Source organism: Sminthopsis crassicaudata, chromosome 3 (genome assembly GCF_048593235.1).
Source record: "Sminthopsis crassicaudata isolate SCR6 chromosome 3, ASM4859323v1, whole genome shotgun sequence".
Lineage (NCBI taxonomy): Eukaryota > Metazoa > Chordata > Mammalia > Dasyuromorphia > Dasyuridae > Sminthopsis > Sminthopsis crassicaudata.
In genome coordinates this window covers 141,513,266-141,537,594 of record NC_133619.1, presented here as the reverse complement: position 1 = coordinate 141,537,594, position 24,329 = coordinate 141,513,266, and positions in this window count along the sequence as shown.

Here is a 24,329-nt window from a genome sequence, read left to right as displayed (position 1 = left end):
CCAACATTCATCATTGTCTTTTCTTGTCATCTCAGTCAATCTGAGAGGTTTGTAGTTGTATTTCAGTTGTCTTAATTTGCATTTCTTTAATCAATAGTGATTTAGATCACCCTTCCATATGACTAGAAATGGTTTTAATTTCTTCAACTGAAAATTGTCTGTTCACATCCTTTGACCATTTATTAATTGCAGAATGGATTATTTTTTTTTATAAATTTGAGTCAATTATCTGTATAATTTAGAAATGAGGCCTTTATCAGAATATTTGAATGTAAAAATATTTTCCCAGTTTATTGCTTCCCTTCTAATCTTGTCTGCATTAGTTTTGTTAATATAATTTTTCTTTTAAATTTACTATAATCAAAATGATCTCTTTTGTGTTCAATAATGATTTCTAATTCTTCTCTGGCCAAAATTTCATTTCTTTTCCACAGATCTGATAAGTAAACTATCCTATGTTCTTCTAATTTGTTTATAATATCAATCTTTACGTTTGGATCATAAATCCATTTTGACCTTATCTTGGTATACGGTGTTAGAGATGTGTCTATGCCTACTTTCTGCTTACTTTTTAAAAATAAAAAATAATATAATAAAATAAAGCATAAAATCCTTTGTTTAGTAGTGAATATCTATTTTAACTGGCCACTCTACCTTTCCAGGCTTTGTTCACTTTTCATTGATCCCATGTATATATTGTCTGATTCAGTAATATTGACCTCTTACATTTAATAAATGTTTTTTGAATACCTGCCTGGTTGAATACTCTTGCTCCAAAGGAAATCTTAATTCCATCCTAGGCAGAAGCAAGAGATTTGAAACATGAGTCTAGCCATTCTGCTTCCTACAGAGAAATAATATTAGATTAAAATTATCTCTATTCTTTAAACATTGTTAATCTAGGATACATGATCCTTTAGGCTCATTCTACATTCAAGCTAATATTCTTTAAAGGGGAAGGAGTAACTAAGATGAATCCTAAAGCTTGGCCTCTTTCCTACACAATGCTAATTACATTTAAAAAAAAAAAAACAACAAACATAATGAACAGTGAATAATGTCATTTTTCCAAGGAGATAGCATAGAGATTCAGATTATTCAGATTAGAATGGATCTAATAATTTATCTAGAAACAAGAAAATTGAGTTCAATCAGTCAATATTCAATCAATCAAATTTTATTAAGATCCTACTATGTGCTATACCTCATGCTAAACACTAGGAAGATCCTGCCACTAATATCTCATCTAAACAAAGAGAGAATGTCATTGGTTTCAGTTTGAGAAGAAATTCTCTACAGACTCTAGAAAGGTAAGCTGTTGTTTCACAACGCCTTACCTTCTCCCTCTCTCGTCTCTTTCTCTCCTTCTTCTTCTTCTTCTCTCTCTCTCTCTCTCTCTCTCTCTCTCTCTCTCTCTCTCTCTCTCTCCCTCTTTTCTCTCTTTTTCTTTCTCTCTCTGTCTCTATGTCTCTTCTCTCTCTGTCTTTCTGTCTCTTCTCTCTCTGTCTTTCTAAATCTTCTCTCTCTCTCTCTCTCTCTCTCTCTCTCTCTCTCTCTCTCTCTCTCTCTCTCTCTCTCTCTCTTTGTCTCTTTCTCAGTGTCTCTTTCTCTTTCTCCTATCCCTAAGGATATATTTCTGAAGAAAGGCTGGGTTTTCTTGTGCAGCTTTTGATATAAAAGCAGGACTCCTTGTCTCCCTCTACATTCTTATACCAAATCTGCCCCTCATGGAGAACCATGTATAATTATTCTCCCCAACACTGAGAAGCATTTGCAAATGCACTATGTTTTAATTCTGGATCACATTAGGAGAACTCTGGGTTACATTAGTAGAACACTAAAAACAGGATGAGAATTTAGGTAATAAAAATTTTAAAGTATTGAATGTATTTAATGTATTGAAGCATATTTATAGAAACAAAATTTTATTTTATTTTATTGAGTCAATTGAGGTTAAGTGATTTGCTCAGAGTTGCATAGCTAGTAAATGTCTAAATGCCTAAGGCTGGATTTGAACTCAATTCCTTTTGATTCCAAAACCTGTGCACTATCCATTGCACCATCTGGCTGTTCCCATGTTATCTTTTCAATGTTATATATGAAACTGTGAACTGTGATCTACTCAACATGTCATCATGAGACAATACTTCATCAGCATTTGACAAGAACTCAGATATCATCTAGTTCAATATTTTCATTTTGTAGATAAGGGCAATAAGATATAGAAAAATCACTATGATGTTGACATTCAGATTTAAATAATATTAGACAGATACTCTGAAACTAGTTTTATATTCATGATGATTCATGTCAGTCTGGGAAAAATTATGAGAAATTCAGTAAGTGATATATATATATATGTATATGTATATACGTATATATATATATACATATACATATATGTATATATATATGTATATACATATACATATATATATATATTTGTATAGAAATGACTTTGTAAAAGAAATTTATGGTGGGAAATTTTTGGAAAAATCAGCAAAGGCTGCATCTTGGAGATTACTCTTAATTGAACCTGGAATGGAGCAAGTCATTCCAAAAAATGGAGATTAGAAGAAAGAGGATTTCAGGTAAGACAGCTTATATACTCTATGTAAGTAAGATTCAGAATGTGGAACAATTATAAGAATCTATTTTAAAATGTATTCTCATCTTAGTTCTTATAAATTATTCTGGAACTATTTACTTTAAAATCAAACAAACTCAAAGCCTTCTACAAGTAGTAATACAAGATTCTTGAGAGGTTCAGAAATATATAACCTATTTTTGTTGCTCATAGACTTTGGGTTATTTCTTCTTACCAAATCCCTTCCCACTCTGTGTATGCGTGTGTACATGTTCTCACTAATAGGCAAAACAAAACAAAACAAAACAAAAACAAAAGCAAAAGATTTCAATGGCCAAGAGGTGGGTCAAGAACTTCAAATTTCGTTCCCTTTATATGATTTTCTTGTGATGTGGTCTAGGATGACATGGATTCCTGAGCACTTGCAAGCATGCAAGCCTGCCCATAAACTACCTTTTCAATTTGGTGGATTCCAGAAAACCATGAGTCATTATACTATGCCACACTGATCAGACATTTCTTAGGAGATGGGAAAAGGCTGCAACAATAAAAGTCAAATGCCAGACTATTTCAGGGCTAAGTAAATCACTTTATTTAAATATATGATTATCTGTAAGCCTCTCATTTTATTCTGAAATAAAACTTGAACTAGCAAATTTCTGAAATTAAGCTTATCCCTAGAGTTTGTCAATAATTATATGAAAACATGAAAACCAGAAGAGGAAAATACTACAGATGTCATCTAACAAAGCCACAGTACAATGATGATAGAATTCTTATAAGGTGCTAAGTCATTGGAATGAATAGATACAATAATTATCTAATTTAGCATGGTTCAGTGTGATTAATCTGACCCTAAAAGGAGATTTTTTTGACTAGAACTTGAAACAAGGTACTGAGTGGAATTGAGGAGACAATGGTTAAATATAATTTAACATTGATATAATCCTACAACAAATAATGGTTTCCTCATGTTATGATGATTGGTGTATACTTAGTGTGGAACATATAAGCGAGAAGCTCTTAGAACTTCAGAGGACTTTGGGAGAACTTCGGGAGAGGACTTTGCGAGATTCAGAGACAAGATTCATTCCTATTTCAACCTTTGTGCTGGACGGAGACATTGAAGGATGAGAGTCTGAAGCTGGCTGGAGAGATTCAGGACCAAGGAGAGAGACAAACCTCTAAAAACTAACTGGGCCCAGGAAAAGATTCAAGACTTTGAAAGACACAATAAAGGATCTGGACTTTAACTCCTGCCTACATTTGGGGTTATTGAACTGAACTGAAACTAAGGCTGCTCCCAGAAACTCCTCAAGAAACCTGCTCCAAGAGAATGATTATAATTACTACATTTTGGCGCCCAAACATGGGAAAGACAGGATCCTGATTTCAGTGGAAAAGCCTCTGATCCTGATCCAGTGGAAAATCTTTCTGACCTAGAAATTCAGGTGAGTACGACAAGGGAACTTTGTTAAAGAGCTAAAGTAGAATTTCAGCGAAATGGAATTTTTTTGAAAGGCATTTCAAAGGTGTATGGTGACATTAAAACTCAAGTAGATTTGTCATTTCATTGATGTTAATTTTTCTTCTAGTAATACATGTATTTCCTCAAGCTATCTGTGCTTCCCCATTGTATGATACTAATATCCACATTTTTCTGTAAATTATAATGAGTGTTTGCCCAATGTGCTAAGAACATTTCTTGTTTTCTTATGGCATTATAAGGATATTTGTGGAACACATGAACATTGTTCATTCCTCATTCTTACCACATCATTGACTGACTTTCTTGTACAATCATGTACTTTATTAATAATGTCCTTTACTCTTGTTTTTTGTTTGTTTGTTTGTTTTTGTTTTTTTAATTGATTGGGTATTATGCATTTCACTTTTGTTCATATTCACCATTTTTTCTCCTTTTTTGTTTATAATGATTTGCAAATCATCAAAAACATTGTATTTCATGACTCTTTTACCTGTATTTTGTGGGAATTAACAAAAAAGGGTCTCTCTTTAAAGAAGTCTATCTGGTAACAGATCTCTATAATTCCCTGGAGATCAGTCTCTACCATCTATTTAGTTTTAGGTCTAACTCATTAGTTTATTTGAGTATTTTTACAATCATGAAAAAATTGCTTAATCGTAGTCAAAATAATAACATATATATGAAGCTTTAGTGTTCATGAAGCTCCTTCCTCACAACAAAGTTTTGAAATAAATAGTATAAAATTTATATTATAAAGGAATAAATAGCTAAAGCCCATTTTCTTATAACATCCACTGAGAGCATTTTCCAAATTCCTAAAAATATCTGCAGTTTAATAATTTATTCATTGTTCATGTATTTTAGAAAATTTAAAAATGTATTCATTTAATATGAAGTACAAAATAAGAAAAAAGCCAAAGAAAGGCAGAAAAAAATAAAACAAAAATAAAACATTGTCATTTGCTCAGCAGAACATCAGGGAGGATTCAAAATATATAGCGATAAATTTCCATTTAGAGAAAGCATATAAAATAATAGAAGACATTTTATTCATGACTGTCCATCATTTCTTTGGTTTCTTGTTCTCTACTTTACTCTTTAATTTTATTATTTTTTTGTCCTTTCATTCCACTCCAAGCAGATTACATTTAAAATGAATTTTATATATATATATATATATATATATATATATATATATACATACCTGCCTACACACCTACACATATATGTATACCTACATGCATACAAACACACATATATACATTTACAAAATATAAACATGCATCTAGAACAGTATTGATATGACTGAGATATAATGTAGACTTCCCTCTTGATTGAATCTTTAATTTGACTTTGAGAGCAATGATTACTAGTCCAAATTTTTTACAGTAAGTTCTACTCCTGATCCTTTTTATTGTGGGTATTTTTTATTAAAAATTTCCTAATATGGAGCTGAAAACTACTTTTCTTCAATTTTCACTAAAATCTTCTAGTGTTGCTCTTTGGGGATGAGGGGAAAAACTTTAAATTTCTAAATATAGCTGTAATTTAACAGTTAAGATGTGTATTATTCAGGCCAATTCTTTCAACTGATTCTTATATCATATAACATTTAATTCACTTATTATCCAGGTCACTATTCTCAGTGTGGACTTTAATATGACCATTTTTCCTTATACTGTGAATCTGAGAATGAAATATGTTTCTTAAAATGAATTAGTTAAGAAATATTTATTAAGTATAAGAGACCAATAATGATACAAAGAAAGCTTTATAAAAAGTCATTCCAATCCTTTTGTTCACATTCTAATGAGGGAGAAAACATGTGGTGCATTTTAAATATGTGTGTATGTACACACACAAATATACACATGTGTAGATACATACAATAACATTTATGTATAAATATATTACATATATACAATATGTGTATGTATCTATATAATGCATGTGTGTATATATGTACAAATGCATACATACATGAAAATTGCCTGCTCATGTCCTCTGACCCATCAATGGGGGAATGATATGTATTCTTATAAATTTGACACAGTTTTTAATATATTTTAGAAATGAGACTTTGTCAAAAATACTGGTTATAAAGATTTCCCTCCAGCTGTGTACTTCCCTTTTAATCGTGTTTCTTTTGGTTTTGTTTCGGCAAAACCCTTTTAATTTATTGTAATCAAAGTTGTTCATTTTGTCTTTCATAATTTTCTATATTTCTTCTCTGGTCTTGAATTACTCTCTTCTCCAAAGATCTTATAGGTAAATTATCCCTTGTTCTCCTAATTTGTTTATGTTATCATCCTTTATGCCCACCTTATTTTGGCATGGGGTGTCAGATGCCTATGTCAATTATCTGACATATTACTTTCCAGTTTTTCCAGCATTTTATGAAATTGTGAGTTCTTATTCCAGAAGCTAGAGTTTAGGGGTTTATAAAATACTAGATTACGATAGGCCCTGATTATTTTGTCATGTGTATCTAATCTATTTTATTGACGCACCACTCTGCTTGTTAGCCAGTACCAAATGGTTTTGATTACTGCTGCTTTATAATATAGTTTTAGATTTGTATTGCTAAGCCATCAACCTTTGTATTTTTTACATAAATTCTCTTGATATTCTTGACCTTTTATTTTTTCCAGATGAATTTTGTTATTCTTTTTTCTAGTTCTATAAAATAATGTTCTGAAGTTTTATTGGTATAACACTAAACAAATAGATCAATTTAGGCAGAATTGTTATTTTTATTATAGTAGCTTGGCCTAGGCATGATTAATACTTTTCCAATATTGCTCTGATTCTTGATGTTTTTTTTTTCAAGGTCAAATTTATTAACAATGTATTCAGAAAACTTTTTCATCTCTTGTATAGTCAAATCCCTTTTCCTTGATATCACTGAGGATAGTGAGATGCTCCTTTATAACCTTTTCACTTATCTATGTTTTCAGTTCTCATTAGTCATTTTTGTTTTATTCTTTTCTTTCTAAAAAGTATAATCTATGGTGGAGAAACATGAAAAATTAAAGTTTAATACTCCAAATAATTTGTTATCATCATTCCATCTACCCTAAACAATAGCTCTTTCCCTTCTATTATTTTGTCCTATTATTCTCAAAATAGCAAAGAAACAAAAGCAAACAAAATTTAACAAAATATTATTTTATAAAGTTTCTTTCCATTAGAATTTTTGTTTCATTCTCATGTTTTAATTGTAATTTTCTTCTGCCAAAAAAACCCCAAAAAACAAATTTAAAGTAGCCTTCAAAATTAATCAAATATATATCCAAATAATATTTGGTTGTTCTTCATTCATTGAAAAGGACCAAAATGATATCACTATGTTGGAATGTGTTCAATTGTGATCAGATCAATGTGAGCTCAGAATACTGTACCACAAGTCAAACACAATATTCCTTGTGAATATCTGAGGTGGTTTCTTTAATGTTACATATCTCATGTTTCTTCTGAGCTGTTTCATTTCTGCTTTTGCTTTAACATGGCATCTTCTCTGAGGATGGCATGCCATGCTGTGTAGTCCTGTGCCAGTATCTTACAATGTCATACAATCAGTTCTAAAGTTCTCAAGAGTGATCTTGACAGTATAATTGTATTGTTTTTTTTCTGACCAACTTGTGACTGCTTGCCTTCTGTGAGTTCTCTGTAAGCTAATCTTTTTTGGCAAGCATAAATTTGGCATTTAAACTATGTGGCCAATCCAACAGTTATGCTTTCTGAAGTAGAGTTGGAATACTTGACAATTTAGTTTGAAAAAGTCCTCATTGTCTAGTACTTTATCTTGTCAGGTGATCTTCAGAATCTTCCTATGACAAAACAAATGGAAGTGATGCAGTTTTCTAGCATTGCTCTGGTAGACTGTCCAGGTTTCACAGGCACTCAACAATGAGGTCAGCACAATGGCTCTGTAGACCTTCAGTGTGGTAGTCGGTCTTAAACCTTACTCTCCCACACTTTCCCTTGAAGCCTCCCAAACACTGAAATAGCTCTGAAAAATGCATTTGTCAAACTCATTATCAACGTGGAGATCCCTGGAAATTCTTCATCAAGGTAAGTAAACTTTGTCCATAGTATTCAAAACTACTCTATTTGCTGCAATGAATAGTTCCATATATGGATGGTGTGGTGCTGGCTGATGGAGCATCTGTGTTCTCTTGGTTAGACCAAAATTAGCAGAAGCAGTAGAGAATAAATCCATATTTTGTTGCATCACAGCTTTGGAAGCTGCATTGAGTACGCAATCATCTTCAATCAAAAAAACCATGAAATAATATTCCCTCCACTTTAGTTTTGACTTTTAGCCTTCTCAGGATGAAAACTTTACCATTTGTGCAGTAATGCCAAAGACGTATGGTGCATCTCAACTATTCAGTGCTGATGGAACCGCATTGATTAGTGATAAGGTCATGATCCTAAAAAGTTGGACTGAACACTTCCATAGTGTTCTCAACAGACCATCATCAAACAATCCTGAAGTCATTAACTATTTACCTCAAATTGAAATCAATCATTTCCTAGCTAAAGTTCCAACAAAAAAGAAATCTTGAATGTCGTTAGACCACTTTCATATGGCAAAGCACCTGGTGCTGATTCTGTTACAAGGTGGAGGAGGACCATTGTTTGTACAAAAAATGGCTGAATTTTTTTCAGATTAAATGGCAAGAGAAGATTATGCCTCAAGAGTTCAAGGATGCTTCCACTCTCATTGATGGCAAAATTCCTCATTAATACGCTGTTCCTACATCTGGAAGAAGGTCGTCTACCCAATAGCCAGTATGGTTTCAGAAAGGAGCAAGAAAGAGTTGGTATGTTGTTGGCTGCCTGACCAGTCTTGGAGAAATGCCAGAAGCAGAAAAAACATTTGTATACAATATTTCTAGAACTGACCAAGATCTTAGATACTGTCAGTCATAATGGCTTATGGAAAATTATGTCAAAATGTGGTTGCCCAGAGAAGATCATCAGTATAGTACATCAATTTCATGATGGCATGCTTACCCTAATTCTTTTCTTTTCTTTTTTTTTTTAGTTATCTTGCATTCCATATAATTCTATTTTCTTTCTTTCTTTTTATTTTTTTTATTAATTTTATAATTTTATATATTTTTTGACAGTACATATGCATGGATAATTTTTTTTAACATTATCCCTTGTATTCACTTCTGTTCTGAATTTTTCCCTCTGTCCCTCTACCCCCTCCCCTAGATGACACGCAATCCCATACATGTTAAATGTGTAATAGTATATCCTAGATTCAATAAATATGTGCAGAACCGAATTTCTTGTTGCTCAGGAAGAATTGGATTCAGAAAGTAAAAGTAACCTGGGAAGAAAGACAATAGTACAAACAGTTTATACTCATTTCCCAGTGTTCCTTCTCTGGCTGTAGCTGATTCTGTCCATCATTGATCAACTGGAACTGAATTAGATCTTCTCTATGTTGAAGATATCCACTTCCATCAGAATACATCTTCATACAGTATTGTTGTTGAAGTGTATAATGATCTCCTGGTTCTGCTCATTTCACTCAACATTAGTTCATGTAAGTCTCTCCAAGCCTCTCTATATTCATCTTGCTGGTCATTTATTATAGAACAATAATATTCTATAACATTCATATACCATAATTTACCCAATCATTCTCCAATTGATGGACATCCATTCATTTTCCAGTTTCTAGCCACTACAAAAAGGGCTGCCACAAACATTTTGGCACATACAGGTCCCTTTCCCTTCTTTAGTCTTTCTTTGGGTTATAAGCCCAGAAGTAGCACTGCTGGATCAAAGGGTATGCACAATTTGATAACTTTTTGGATGCTTGCCCTAATTCTGGGAAATGGACAATACTCTTGAGCTTTCCCAGTTACCAATGGAGTAAAATAAGGCAGTGTATGTACCCCTCTGTTATTTTCAGCTATAATGTCAAAAGCCAAACCTTACTAGTAAGCATCAGAAAGAAAAATGACTGTATAGAAAAGTTAGTACTTTGCATAATATTTCCAAAAATATAGATAAATAAAAATTGAATTGTTAAAATATGATGTGTGATATCTCCAAATTTATGTAGCTTGGGTTTTTCCCTTTTTATCTCATAATCTGACTCTGTGTTAACTATGAGGGTGACTGTTTCAAGTAATATTTTTTTCATTAGTTGTGCAAGAAGCAGCAAGTTCCAGGCATCTCATTCAATAGTTATATAAAACAAAATTTAAATTGATGAAAACACATTTTAAATTTCAGATACTGTTATTTTAAATAATGGTACAAGCTCTCATTTTAATGGTTACTTTTATCTCATAAAAATCTTAAAATTTTGATATATTTAAGAAGATACCACATGATTGACTGTGGGACAGTCTTTATTTCACTCAACAAATAATGCATATGATATTAAGTATTAACAGGAGTTCAGGAAGGGGCACAAAAACATAAAGCATGTAATTAATATATTAGTCCCATTTTGAAATAACAGAACTAATCTTTTTAAAATAGTATTTTATTCTTCCAAATGCTGTATGGATAGTTTTAAACATTTATTTTTGTTAAACTTTAGTTTCCGAATTTTTCTCCTTCCCTCTTTTATCTATACCCTCCCCAAGAAAGCAAGCAATCTGAAATAAGTTAAATATGTGTAATTTTCTAAACATATTTCTATTGAAGGGAACTGATCTTATTTATAAGTGATTGTGAGAGCCTTCTATCATTTCAAAGAATTGTTATTTCCCACAGAATCTACTAGGGCTCTTGTAAACTTGTGGTAGACATAACAAAAGATTAACATCCTTCATTATCATATAAATCTCATGTAGATAGAGCAAAATTATCTGAGTAAAACTACTGGTCTAACTCATCCCAAATTGGATACTACAGTAGAGTATGTGCAATATGTTTGTTTTTTTTCCCCAAGAAGTGTAAAGATCATTAAATCTCCCTTTGGAAGGTTCAGTGATTGAATTTTCAAAAATTATCAGAATGTCTTGAACTAGGGTTAATCACAAGGCAATCCTCAAAGCTGATTTCTGGGTAGCTCACTTAAATTTTAGGATCATGACTGGACTGCATTAACAATTGTCTGTCTCTGTGGATTTGAGAGAAAATAAAATGTTTTTCTTGGGTCTAATTTTGTTTGAAGTGTTTGAAGAAAATGTATTTTCTTAACATCACAATGATTGATATCTTAACTTTTTTTAATGATGCTATGTCTAAGTGATTTGAAATAGAGGAATTTTCAGTAGATGGGGACTAAATCAACTGTACATTATCTGATTCCAAAAGAAGCTTTCAAAAGGCAACAGGAAGACAATATTAGGAAGGCTGACCACAAACGTATTTATCTAATTTTTTTAAAAGTCACTCTTCTTTCATACTGTTGATGAGTCTATAAATGTGTATTTTCTTATACACACATGATCACTTCCCCATATACTTGGATCACTTCCAAATTTGAAAGATGCCACAATTCACACAATAAAGTCAAAATCTTTAAGAGTAAAATGACCCCTGTAGTATAACTTATCAAAGGAATATTTCAATAGAACATATTTTATTTTCTCTAAATGTTTGTTTATAATAAATTAACTTTGTCTTAAACTGATTAATAGTCTCTAAAACTATCAGCAAACATCATATGTAATAGGGATAAACTACACACCTTCTCAGTAGGACCAGGGGAAAGCAAGGATTACCATTTGATCATTTTTATTCAACATTGTACTAAAAATACAGGAATTAACCTGACAATAAACAAAAAAACCTATCATTTTTTTGCAGATGATATGATGGTATAGTTAGAGGATCGTAGAGAACCAATTAAGAAAAAAATAAATTGAAATAATTAATACAATATTAATAATTAGCAAATTTGCTAATCATCAGCATTTTATATATTGCCAGAAAAATCCAGCAGCAAGAGATAGAGAAATTACACTTAAATTAACTGCTTTTTTAAAAAAAAAATTATTATTTAATTATCTATGTTATGTCCAACTCTTAATGACCTCATTTGGAATTTTCTTGGCAAAGATACTGAATGGTTTGCCATCTTCTTCTCTAGCTCATTTTATAGATGAGGAAACTAAGGAAAACAACATTAAGTGACTTGCTGCAAGGCACTAACAGTTAGTTAGTGTCTGAGGCCAGATGTGAATACAGAATGATGAGTCTTCTTAACTCTATATTCCATATTCCATCAGCTGTGCCATCTAATTGACCTCCACACCCCCATAAAATAGCTATGCACAATACAGAATATTTTAAAATCTATTTGTTAAAATAAACTCAGGAAACATGTGAATACAATTAAAACTCACACATTTTATATAAATGAAATCTGATGCAAATAATCAAAGAAATTTTATTTCTTATGAGTAGGCTGAGAATATAATAAAAATGGAAATTCTACCTAAATTAATTTTCTCATTTAATTAAACTACCAAAAAGTATTTCATAGAACAAGAAAAGATTAATAATAGAATTAATCTGGAAGAAAAAATGGTAAGGAATAACAAGGGAATCAATGGAAAAAATGTGCTAGAATACACTAAGAAATAAAATTTTATGCTAACTAAGAAATGGGATGGTTAATCCATGGAATATGTTAGGTACACAATATAGAGTAATAAACAAATGTAGTATCCAGCATTTCAAAAATCAAAGTTGCAAGGTTTTGGAACTGAAGTTGTATGATGAATAACTGAATGACTTACCTACTTCAACAATATATTTATCCAAAACATTTCCAAAGACTTACAATGTAAAAGTGTTACCCACTTCCAGAAAAATAACTGATAGAATCCTAATGCAAAACAAACCTAAAACAAAATAAAACAAAACAAAAAAAACAAACAAACAAAAAAAAAGAAAACTTTTGTATTTTTCTTAGTTTTTTTTTTTTTTTTTCCTCCCAGCGGTCTCGTTTCTTTTCTTAAACGACGAATATGGAAATGTTTTCCATGATTGTTTCTATATAATCGATATTAAATTATTTCCTTTCTCAAGGAGGAGTGAAGAAAGAGAAGGAAAGAGAGTTTGGAACTCATTACTTCTTAAAATTACTATTAAAATTGGTTATATGTAATTGAAGAGAAAATAAAATATAAAATATTTTAAAATATACTTTTCCATACTCATTTTAATGATTTAGAGTATTTCAAATGTAGCAAAGGGGAATATACAACTTTTAAATGTGTGTTTTCTTTTGAGAGTTTGGGAGTTTGGGAAAAATATGGGTTGTAAATCTGATTTAGAATGGATAGAAGAAATAACATTTCCTATTGTTTGTCGGCATAATTAAGAAGAAATCAAATGGTTTCTCTCAGGGGAAAAAGGCATCTGTCCTCATGCACATAGAAAAAAATATTTCAACTTGGACAATTGAATATTTTTCTGTTAAGATATATGATTGTGTAAGCCAACTACCTAATGATATAGCAATATTGTGGAAGTAATATAGTGTCCTTCATTTTTTTTAGAGTATGGATTGGTATCCATGTGCCATTTACATCACTATTATGTGGATCCATCTGCCCATCTCAAAGCCATCTGCTTAAGAGTCCAGAGTATGGCAGAGACTATTCAATTTTCCTTTTTAGAAAAAAGAGGAAATGAAAAAAAAAACTGTAAGATAAATTATCTTTAAACTGAGAATCTTCAGACTTGCCTTTTTAACACTTTATATTGTTATTATTTTCTTAATTTGTATTCATTGCCATAATTACTGAATTTTAAAATGCATTTTGTTTATTTTTACCCCTGCATCTATGCAGTAACTTCATAGTTACAGATTATTAAAAAAAAAAAAAACAAAAACAAAACCTACATATCTACTTTAACATCTGGCATAGCAAACAGAAAATGATACAACTCCTCTACTACATGTGCAATTTTTTTCTATGTGAGTATCCCCTTGAATAATGAAGACAATATCACATATCAATATATGTAGATGTAATCATCTTATGTATTAGTACAGAGTCCTGGACTTGGGTTCAAGAATATCTGAATTCAAATGTGACCTCAGACAGTTACTGTGTGAACCTGGAGAATCATTTAACTTCTATTTGCCTTATTTCACCGAAGAAGAATATGAAAAATCATTCTAATATATTTTGCCGGAACTTTATGGATAAGTGATCATGAAAAGTCTGAAATGATTGAATGTCTGAACAACAAACAGAAACTATCTCTCTCTCTCGCTCTCTCTCTTTCTGTATACTCACACACACACACATATGTACAAATACAGATAGATGAATAGACAAATAGGTAGATAGGTATATGTTAGGTCTTTCACCAAATGCTTCGTAAATATTGTAATATGAAAAGCAGCCACACCTAGTAAATTATTTTGGCAGATGGGGTAAATCAGGTTAAGGGTAAATAAGGGTTCTCAAAATCATTAGTGAGTTAGGAGAGTGACTATTCCAAGTATGTAAAAATTTCCCCTGAAAGAATGGGCAGATGAGAACTATTTGTTCCAACTACTGTGAAGTCTACTGAAGCAGGTGCTTTGTAGCAATAAGAACTTGGTCAGTCATTAAAGACACCAAGATCAGCCATTACATGTTGAGCCCTAGCCAGTTATCTTGACTTTGTCTTGTCATTAGACTCAGATGACAGGAAGAGTAAGTGAGTCCAAAAACTTTTTAAAGCTCTGCCTCACTTAAATCCAATTTATGCACTAATCAAAAGATATGACCCATGCCATTTTACCATCTTTAGGCTACCTTTTTTGAGATAAACAAATTTAGACATCTCCACTACAAATGGTCTTATGGATTATTTGTGTACAAATTGTGTTAGAGCTTTGCATTCTCATATTGGTCTGCTCAATCACAGTCAGACATACTACTTTGGCTCCAAAGTAGTGATGTTATTTTAGTCCTCTTCCAAAATGAAGGGCAAAAACCAATCAACTAGGGTGAAAGGTGGTGGTATAGTTTGAAAGAGAGCAAATATGTCTGTCCAGCCTTCAGATCTCACACAAAATTGGGAGCCACTCATACCCTGGATTTTCCAATACCATGAAATAACAGAAAGAGATTTTTCACAACATCTCATATCATTAGCTATTCTCATGCTATGTCCCACTGTCATCTATTTTAGTCTTTAATATGGAAGATTTATAATAAATGAGTCATAGCAAAATAAGTTCTTTATTTTGGTACAGATAAGGAGAAGATGAATTGCATGGAGACATATAATACTGTTAGAAAAAAAAAACTTAGAAAGTATTTCTAGGGATTGTAGAGTCATGGACAAGAAAATTAAGATGAAGACTTTAGATACAGAGGTGATGTTTATATATTATTACTTCCATTTGAAGGCAGGAACTTTTAAAAGAATGAGCAAAAAAGAATGAACATTAAGAGAATGTGTCTGAGAGAAGGATTTAGATATCATCACTTGGCTTAATGCAAATTGAAAAAAATATACATTTGTCTTTAGTCCTGCAAATCTAAACAAGATATTTTTTAAATTGAAACAGGTGGGGAAGGGATGAAATTATTTACAAATAACAACAAGACTATATATCACAGAAAGTCAGTATGACATAAGAAGAAAAATAACAGCATAGATTCCTGATAATTCACAGGAGAAAAAAACCAAGAAATGTGCCACCAATAAAATATATGGTATCAGATGTGTATAGAAATTCTCAAAGTATGATTAATAACTATAGCAAAATAGGGAATCTAATACAAATAAATTGGATACCATATGTGTTATTGAGATGAGCCTGGAATTTAGCTCTAAATGACCATAGTTTATTCATCATGAACAGGAGAGATGGAAGAGGGAGTAATGTGGTATTAAAAAAAAACTATACCAATTAATTTATCAATTATTATATTTAGCACACTATCATTATGCTAAATATTGTGACATACACATAAAAATTCAAGAATCTTTTAAGGAAACATGAGAGCATTTGGGATGAGATTAATAGAGAGAAAAACATAAATGCTAGTGTGCTGGAATAAATTACAAGACAGTAGAACAAAAAGGCAAAAGTAAACAGATTGCAGGACTGCTAGAAAGACTGAAAAGGCTAGAAAGTTATGATGGCAAACTTCAATTATCTGAACATCAGTAGGGATACTCTTAGGGAAATGCTGAACAACTTAATAAATACATTGTTGATGGAACCAGAATCTCTTTAAAAGACATTTAATTCAGTAAATCTCATTAGGCCCTATAATAGAAACTAGATTGAGTAATGGACAATAAAAAATAGATATTTTTTTCCTTTTTTATTTAGGCCTGAATTTATCTATGTGAAAACTGTTTTGTATTTGTTTAGATATGTCCTCAATTTTCCTTGACAAATAAACTCCCAAATATTTATCATTGTTTTTACAATTATTTTAAATGGAATTTCTTTATCTCTTGCTGCTGAGCTATGTTAGTAATATATAGAAATGTTGCTGATTTGTGTGGCTTTATTTTGTATACTGCAACTTTGTTTAAGTTATTAATTGTTTCAAATACCTTTTTAGTTGATTTTTCATGATTATTTAAGTATATCATCACATCATCTGCAAAAAATGATAGTTTTGTTTCTTCACTACCTAGTCGAATTCCTTCCATTTGTTTTTCTTCTCATTGGTAAAGCTAGAATTTCTAATACTCTATTGAATAATAATGGTAGAAATGGGCATTCCTTCTTCATCCCTGATCTTATTGAGAAAGCTATTACCTTATCATCATTAAAAATAATGCTTGCTGCTGGTTTTTACTTAGCTACTGCTTATCATCTTAAGAAAAACTACATTTATTCCATGTTCTCTAGTGATTTTAATAGGAATGGGTCCTATATTTTGTCAAAAGCTTTTTCTGCCTCTATTGAGATAATCATATGATTTCTATTTTGTTTTGTATTTTTGCTGATATGGTCAATTATGGCAATAATTTTCTTAATGTTGAACCAGCCCTACATTCTTGCTACAATTCCTACCTGCTCATATTGTATTATTGTGCTGATTAATTGGTTTAATTTCTTTACCAATATTTTGTTTACAATTTTTGCCTCCATATTCATTAAAAAATTTGTCTGCAATTTTCACTCTCTTTTGGCTTTTCCTGGTAAAGGAACCATATCTGTATCATAAAATAAATTTATATGACTGCTTTTGCCAAATACTTTATACGTTATGAGAATTAATTGTTTAAATGTTTGGTAGAATTCACCCGTAAATCCCTCTGTCCCTAGAGATGTGTTTTTTCTTTTCTTTTCTTTTTTTTTCTTTTAGGGAGTTCATTGATGGCCTATTAATTTTCTATTTTCTAATAAGCTCTTTTTAAAAATATTTTATTTACTCTTCTATTAATCATGACAATTACAATTTTTACAAACATTTATCCATCTCAATTAGATTATCAGATTTATTACCATAAAATTGGGAAAATAGTTCCTGTTTGTTGTTTTAAATTCTGATGGAGAATTTACCCTATTCATTGTTGAAACTATTAATTTGATGTTCTATCTTTTTAAAATCAAATTAAGGAAATATTAATCAAAATTTTATTTATTTATCTTTTTTCATAAAACAACTATCTTTTAGTTATATTTATTAATTTAATAGTTTTCTTAATTTCAATTCCCTAATCTTTCCTTTTATTTGCAGAATTTTGAATTTGACATTTACTTGGAAATTATTGGTTTCTTCTTTTCCTAGCTTTTTTAGTTGCATGTCAAATTCATTGACCTCCACTTTTTCTATTTAATTTATGTAGGTATTAATATAAATTATATTTCCTCTAAAATTGCTTTGATTATGTTCCACAAGTTCTGATAGGTTTTCTCATTATTATAATTCTCTCTGATGAAATTATTGATTGTTCCTTTGATTTGTTGTTTGACCCACTCTTTTTTTTTTTTTTTTAGGATTATAGTATTTAGTTTACTTTTAGTCTATCATTCTGTGACTTTTTACTACATGTGATTTTTACTGAATCATGATCTGAAAAAAGATGCATTTATGTATTACAAACCAGCAGTTCTCAAAAATCATTTGTTGCATTCTAAGAAATAGAGTGGTGGATCGATAGATCAAAGATATGACACTTCAAACAATCAAGATATATAGTAATATAGTATTTGATAAACTTCAATACTCTAGCTTCTGGCATAAGAACTCACTATTTGACAAAAATTTCTGGGAAAATTGAAATATAATATGTCAGAAACTCAACATAGTCCTATATCTCACACCCCATACCAAAAAAAGGACAAAATGGGTACATACTTGGGCATAAAGGTTGATACTATAAACAAATTAGAGGAAGAATGGATAATTTACCTATCAGATCTTTGGAGAAGGGAGGAATTTATGATCAAAGAAGAACTAGCAAACATTATGAAAAACAAAATGGACAACTTTGATCACACTAAATTAAATAGTTTTTGCATGAACAAAACAAACTGAAACAAAATGAAAAGGGAAGTACATTGCTGGGGAAAAAATTTACAGTCAGTGTTTCTGATAAAAGGTCTCATTTCTAAAATTCATAAAAAACTGTGTCAAATTTTAAAAAATACAATTCATTCCCCAATTGAAAAATGGACAAAGGATATGAAGAAACAGTTTTCAGATGACAAAATTAAAGACATTTATACTTATATGAAAAAAAAATGGTCTAAATAACTATTGATTAAAAAAATACAAATTAAAACAACTCTGAGATACCACCTCCCAATTCTCAGATTGGTTAACATGACAAGAAAAGATAATGATAAATGTTGGAAAGGAAATGGGAAAAATGGGACTCTAATGCATTGTTGTTGTTGCTGATGTTTTTTTTTTGTATGTTTTGTTTTGTTTGTTGTTGTTGTTTTTTATAACATTATTCCTTGTATTCATTTTTTCCAATTTTTTTCCCTCCTTCCCTCTACTCCCTCCCCTAGATGACAGGCAATCCCACACATTTTACATGTGTTACAGTATAACCTAGATAGAAGATATGTATGTAAATCCAATTTTCTTGTTGCAAGTTAAGCATTACATTACAAAGGTATAAGTAACCTGGGTAGATAGATAGTAGTGCTAACAATTTACATTCACTTCCCAGTGTTCCTTCTCTGGGTGTAGTAGTTTCTGGCCATCATTGATCAACTGGAAGTGAGTTGGATCTTCTTTATGTTGAAGATATCCACTTCCATCAGAATAAATCTTCATACAGCATTGAAGTGTACAGCTATCTTCTGGTTCTATTCATTTCACTCATCATCAGTTGATGTAAGTCTCTCCAAGCCTCTCTGTATTCCTATTGCTGGTCACTTCTTACAGAGCAATAATATTCCATAGCCTTCATATACCATAATTTACCCAACTATTCTCCAATTGGTGGACATCCATTCATTTTCCAATTTCTAGCCACTACGAAAAGAGCTGCCACAAACATTTTGGCACATACATTTCCCTTTCCCCTCCTCAGTATATCTTTGGGATATAAGCCCAATAGCACCAATGCTGGATCAAAGGGTATGCACAGTTTGATAAATTTTTGGGCATAGTTCCAGATTGCTCTCCAGGAGGGTTGGATACTTTCACAACTTTACCAACAATGTATTAGTGTCCCAGTTTTCCCACATCCCCTCCAACATTCATCATTATTTATTCCTGTCATCTTAGCCAATCTAACAGGTGTGTAGTGGTATCTGAGAGTTATCTTACTTTGCATTTCTCTCATCAGTAATGATTTGGAACACTCTTTCATATGAGTGGATATAATTTTAATTTCATCATCTGAGAATTGTCTGTTCATATCCTTTGGCTATTTATCAATTGGAGAATGGTTTAATTTCTTAGAAATTAGGGTCAGTTCTCTATATATTTTGGAAATGAGACCTTTATCAGAATCTTTAACTGTAAAAATATTTTTCCCAATTTGTTACTTCGCTTCTAATCTTGTTTGAATTAATATTATTTGTAGAGAAACGTTTTAGTTTGATGTAATCAAAATCTTCTATTTTGTGATCAATAATGATCTCTAGTCCATCTCTGGTCATAAATTCCTTACTCCTCCACAGGTCTGAGAGGTAGACTATTTTCTGTTCCTCTAATCTATTTATGATCTCATTCTTTATGGCTAAATCATGGACCAATTTTAATCTTTTCTTGGTATATGGTGTTAAGTGTGGATCCATATCTAATTTCTGCCATACTAATTTCCAGTTTTCCTAACAGTTTTTTTTTCAAATAATGAATTTTTATCCCTAATGTTGGTATCTTTGGGTTTGTCAAAGATTAGATTGCTATAGATGTACCGTTTTTTGTCCTTTGTACCTAATCTGTTCCACGAATCAACTGGTCTATTTCTTAGCCAATACCAAAGGGTTTTGATGACTGATGCTATATAATATAGCTTTAGATCAGGTACACCTAGACCACCTTCAACTGACTGTTTTTTTTTTTTTTTTTCATTAGTTCCCTTGCAATTCTCGACCTTTTTTTCTTCCATATGAATTTTGTTGTTATTTTTTCTAGGTCATTAAAATAGTTTCTTGGGAGTCTGATTGGTATAGCACTAAATAAATAGATTAGTTTGGGGAGTATTGTCATCTTTATTATATTTGCTCGGCCTATCCAAGAGCACTGAATGTCTTTCCAATTATTTAAATCTGACTTTATTTTTGTGGCAAGTGTTTTGTAATTTTGCTCATATTATTCCTGACTATTTTTTGGTAGATGGATTCCCAAATATTTTATACTCTTACCATTTGTTTAGAATGGAATTTCTCTTTGTATCTCTTGCTGTTGCATTTTGTTGGTGATATATAAGAATGCTGAGGATTTATGTGGATTTATTTTGTATCCTGCCACTTTGCTAAAATTCTGAATTATTTCTAATAGCTTTTTAGCAGAGTCTTTGGTGTTCTCTAAGTATACCATCATGTCATCTGCAAAGAGTGATAGTTTGATTTCCTCATTTCCTACTCTAATTCCTTGAATCTCTTTCTTGGCTCTTATTGCCGAGGCTAGCATTTCTAGAACTATATTGAATAGTAATGGTGATAGTGGGCAATCTTGTTTCACGCCTGATCTCACTGGGAAAGGTTGCAGTTTATTTCAATTGTATATTATGCTTACTGACAGTCTTAAATATATGCTCCTGATTATTCTAAGGAATAGTCCATTTATTCCTATACTCTCAAGAGTTTTTAGTAGGAATGGATGTTGGATTTTATCATATGTTTTTTTCTGCATCTATTGAGATGATTACATTGTTTTTTATTAATGTGATTAGTAACATGGTCAATTATACTAATAGTTTTCCTAATATTAAACCAGCCCTGCATTCTTGGTATAAATCCTACTTGATCATAGTGTATTATCCTGGGGATGATTTTCTGAAGTCTTTTTGCTAATATCTTGTTTAAGATTTTAGCATCAATATTCATTAAGGAAATTGGTCTATAGTTTTCTTTCTCAGTTTTAGATCGACCTGGTTTAGGTATCAGTACCATGTCTGTGTCATAAAAGGAGTTTGGTAGCACTCCCTCATCCCCTATTTTTTTTTTAAATAGTTCCTATAACATTGCGGCTAATTGTTTTTTAAATATTTGGTAGAATTCACATGTAAATCCATCTGGTCCTGGGGATTTTTTTCCTGGGGAGTTGATTAATAGCTTGTTCTATTTATTTTTCTGAAATGGGACTATTTAAGCAATCTATCTCCTCCTCTGTTAATCTAGGAAGCCTATATTTTTGGAGGAAGTCATCCATTTCACTTAAGTTATCAAATTTATTGGCATAAAGTTGGGCAAAGTAATTCCCTATTATTTCTCTAATTTCCTCTTCATTGGTGGAAAGATCCCCCTTTTCATTTGTAAGATTAACAATTTGATTTTCCTCTTTCCTTTTTCTGATCAGATTTACCAAAGGTTTATGTATTTATTGGCTTTTTCATAAAATCAACTCTTGGTTTTATTAATTAATTCAATAGTTCTTTTACTTTCAATATTATTGATTTCACCTTTTAATTTTTGCATTTCAAGTTTAATTTTTGGTTAGGGGTTTTTAATTTGGTCTTTTCCTAGCTTTTTAACTTGCAGGCCCAATTTGTTAATCTTCTCTTTCTCTATTTTGTTCAAATAAGCCTCTAAAGATATAAAATTTCCCCTTATTACCACTTTAGCTGCATCCCACAGATTTTGGTATGATGTATCATCATTGTCATTTTCTTGGGTGAAATTATTAATTGTTCCTATAATTTGCTGTTTCACCCAGTCATTCTTTAAGATGAGATTATTCATTTTCCAATTCCTTTTTGGTCAGTTTATCCCTAACTTCTTACTGAATGTAGTTTTTATTGCATTGTGGTCTGAGAAGAAGGCATTTATTATTTGTGCCTTCCTGCATTTAATTTTGATATCATTATGTCCTAATATATGGTCAATTTTTGTATAGGTTCCATGAACTGCTGAGAAGAAAGTGTATTCCTTTGTATCACCATTCAGTTTTCTACAATGGTCTATCATACCTACTTTTTCTAAAGTTATATTTATTTTTTTAAATTTCTTTCTTATTTGTTTTGTGGTTTGAAAATCTGAGAGTGCAAGGTTGAGATCTACCACTATTATAGTTTTACTGTCTGTTTCTTCTTTTAATGTGGAGCAGCCAGATCTTGAGTGACCCTTATTGTGGCACCTTGATTTTTGAATTGCTTTTTTTCTAGCTGCTTGCAATATATTTTTTTCCCTTTGCTTGGTAGTTCTGCAGCTTAGCCACAATATTCCATGGAGTTTTTCTTTTAGGGTCTTTTTCAGAAGGTGTTCAATGAATTCTTTCAAAGCATATTTTCTCTTCTGTTTCTATTATCTCTGGACAGTTCCCTTTGATGATATCCTGTAAAATAGAATCTAGGCTTGTTTTTGGTCATAGTTTTCGGGAAGTCCAATGATCCTCAGATTATCTCTCCTAGATCTATTTTCCAGGTCTATAGATTTTCCCAGCAAGTATTAAATGCTATTCTCCAGCTTTTCTTTTTTCTTTTCTTTTTTTTTTTTTTTCTTTTGTTTTGTTTTGTTTGACTGATTTTTCGGTTCTCAATGAATCATTCATTTCTATTCGGTTCTCAATGAATCATTCATTTCTATTTGTTCCATCCTGATTTTTAATGAGTTATTTTCTCCATTCACATTTTTTAGTTCTTTTCGTATATGCCCAATTTCGTTTTTAAATGAATTATTTTGCTCTATTGAATTTTTTCCATTTCCCTAATTTAGTTTTTAGAGTTATTTTCTTTTTCCAATTCAGAAATCCTACTTTCTTGAGACTTTTTTATTTTTTCCAATTCAGAAATCCTACTTTCCTGTGATTTTTTAACCTTTTCTAATTCACAAATTTTGTTTCCCTGCATCTCCTGTGATTTCTTTATTTTTTCCAACTCAAATTTCAGGACATTGTTATTCTCTATCATAGCTTCTCTTTCTTTTACCCATTTTTCTTCAAACTCTTTTTAATAGTCTCTTCTAGGAGAGAGTTATGTGATGGGGGGGCAGGTATCGTTCCCCTTTAGGCTGTTATCTTCTGACTCTCTGCTATTAACTTCCTAGGGTTTGGATACCTGCTCTTTCTCTGTGTAGAAGGAATTAATGGTTCTCTTCAGCTTTTTACTCATGGTTAAAAATCTTTTGGGGTCGGCCCTTGGGATAAGAATTTTATTTATTTATTTCTTTACCAGCTTCCTCCCAGACTGGATGGATGCTCCTGTGTCTTCTGAGCTACGAGATAGCTCTGGGAGGAAGTTCCCCTTCCCCTCCCTGGAAGTGCCTCAGAAGTGATTAGTACGACTGTGCTCTGAGGGTTGCCCAGTGAAGGACCCCTCTGTGTGTCCTAGCGACTTCCCTGAGGTTTAAGACTGAACAGCAAAGTTCTACTTTGGTTACAATTTCCTTCCTCCTCCACAAGTCTGAGAGGTAAACTATCATATGTTTTGTCTAATTTATTTATGATCTTATTCTTTATGCCTAAATCATGGAGCCATTTTGATATTATCTTAGTATATGATGTTAAGTGTGGGTCCATGGCTAATTTCTGCCATACTAATTTCCACTTTTCCAAACTTTTTTTTTTTTTTTTTCAAATATTGTATTCTTATCGCAAAATTGGAATCTCAAAATCTTGGACACGTGACTTTCTAAACTCCTCTCATACCTCATGACCAAAAATTAAATTCAGCCTCAAAAAATAGTGCTTGACTGACAAAATTCACTGACTAGAAGTA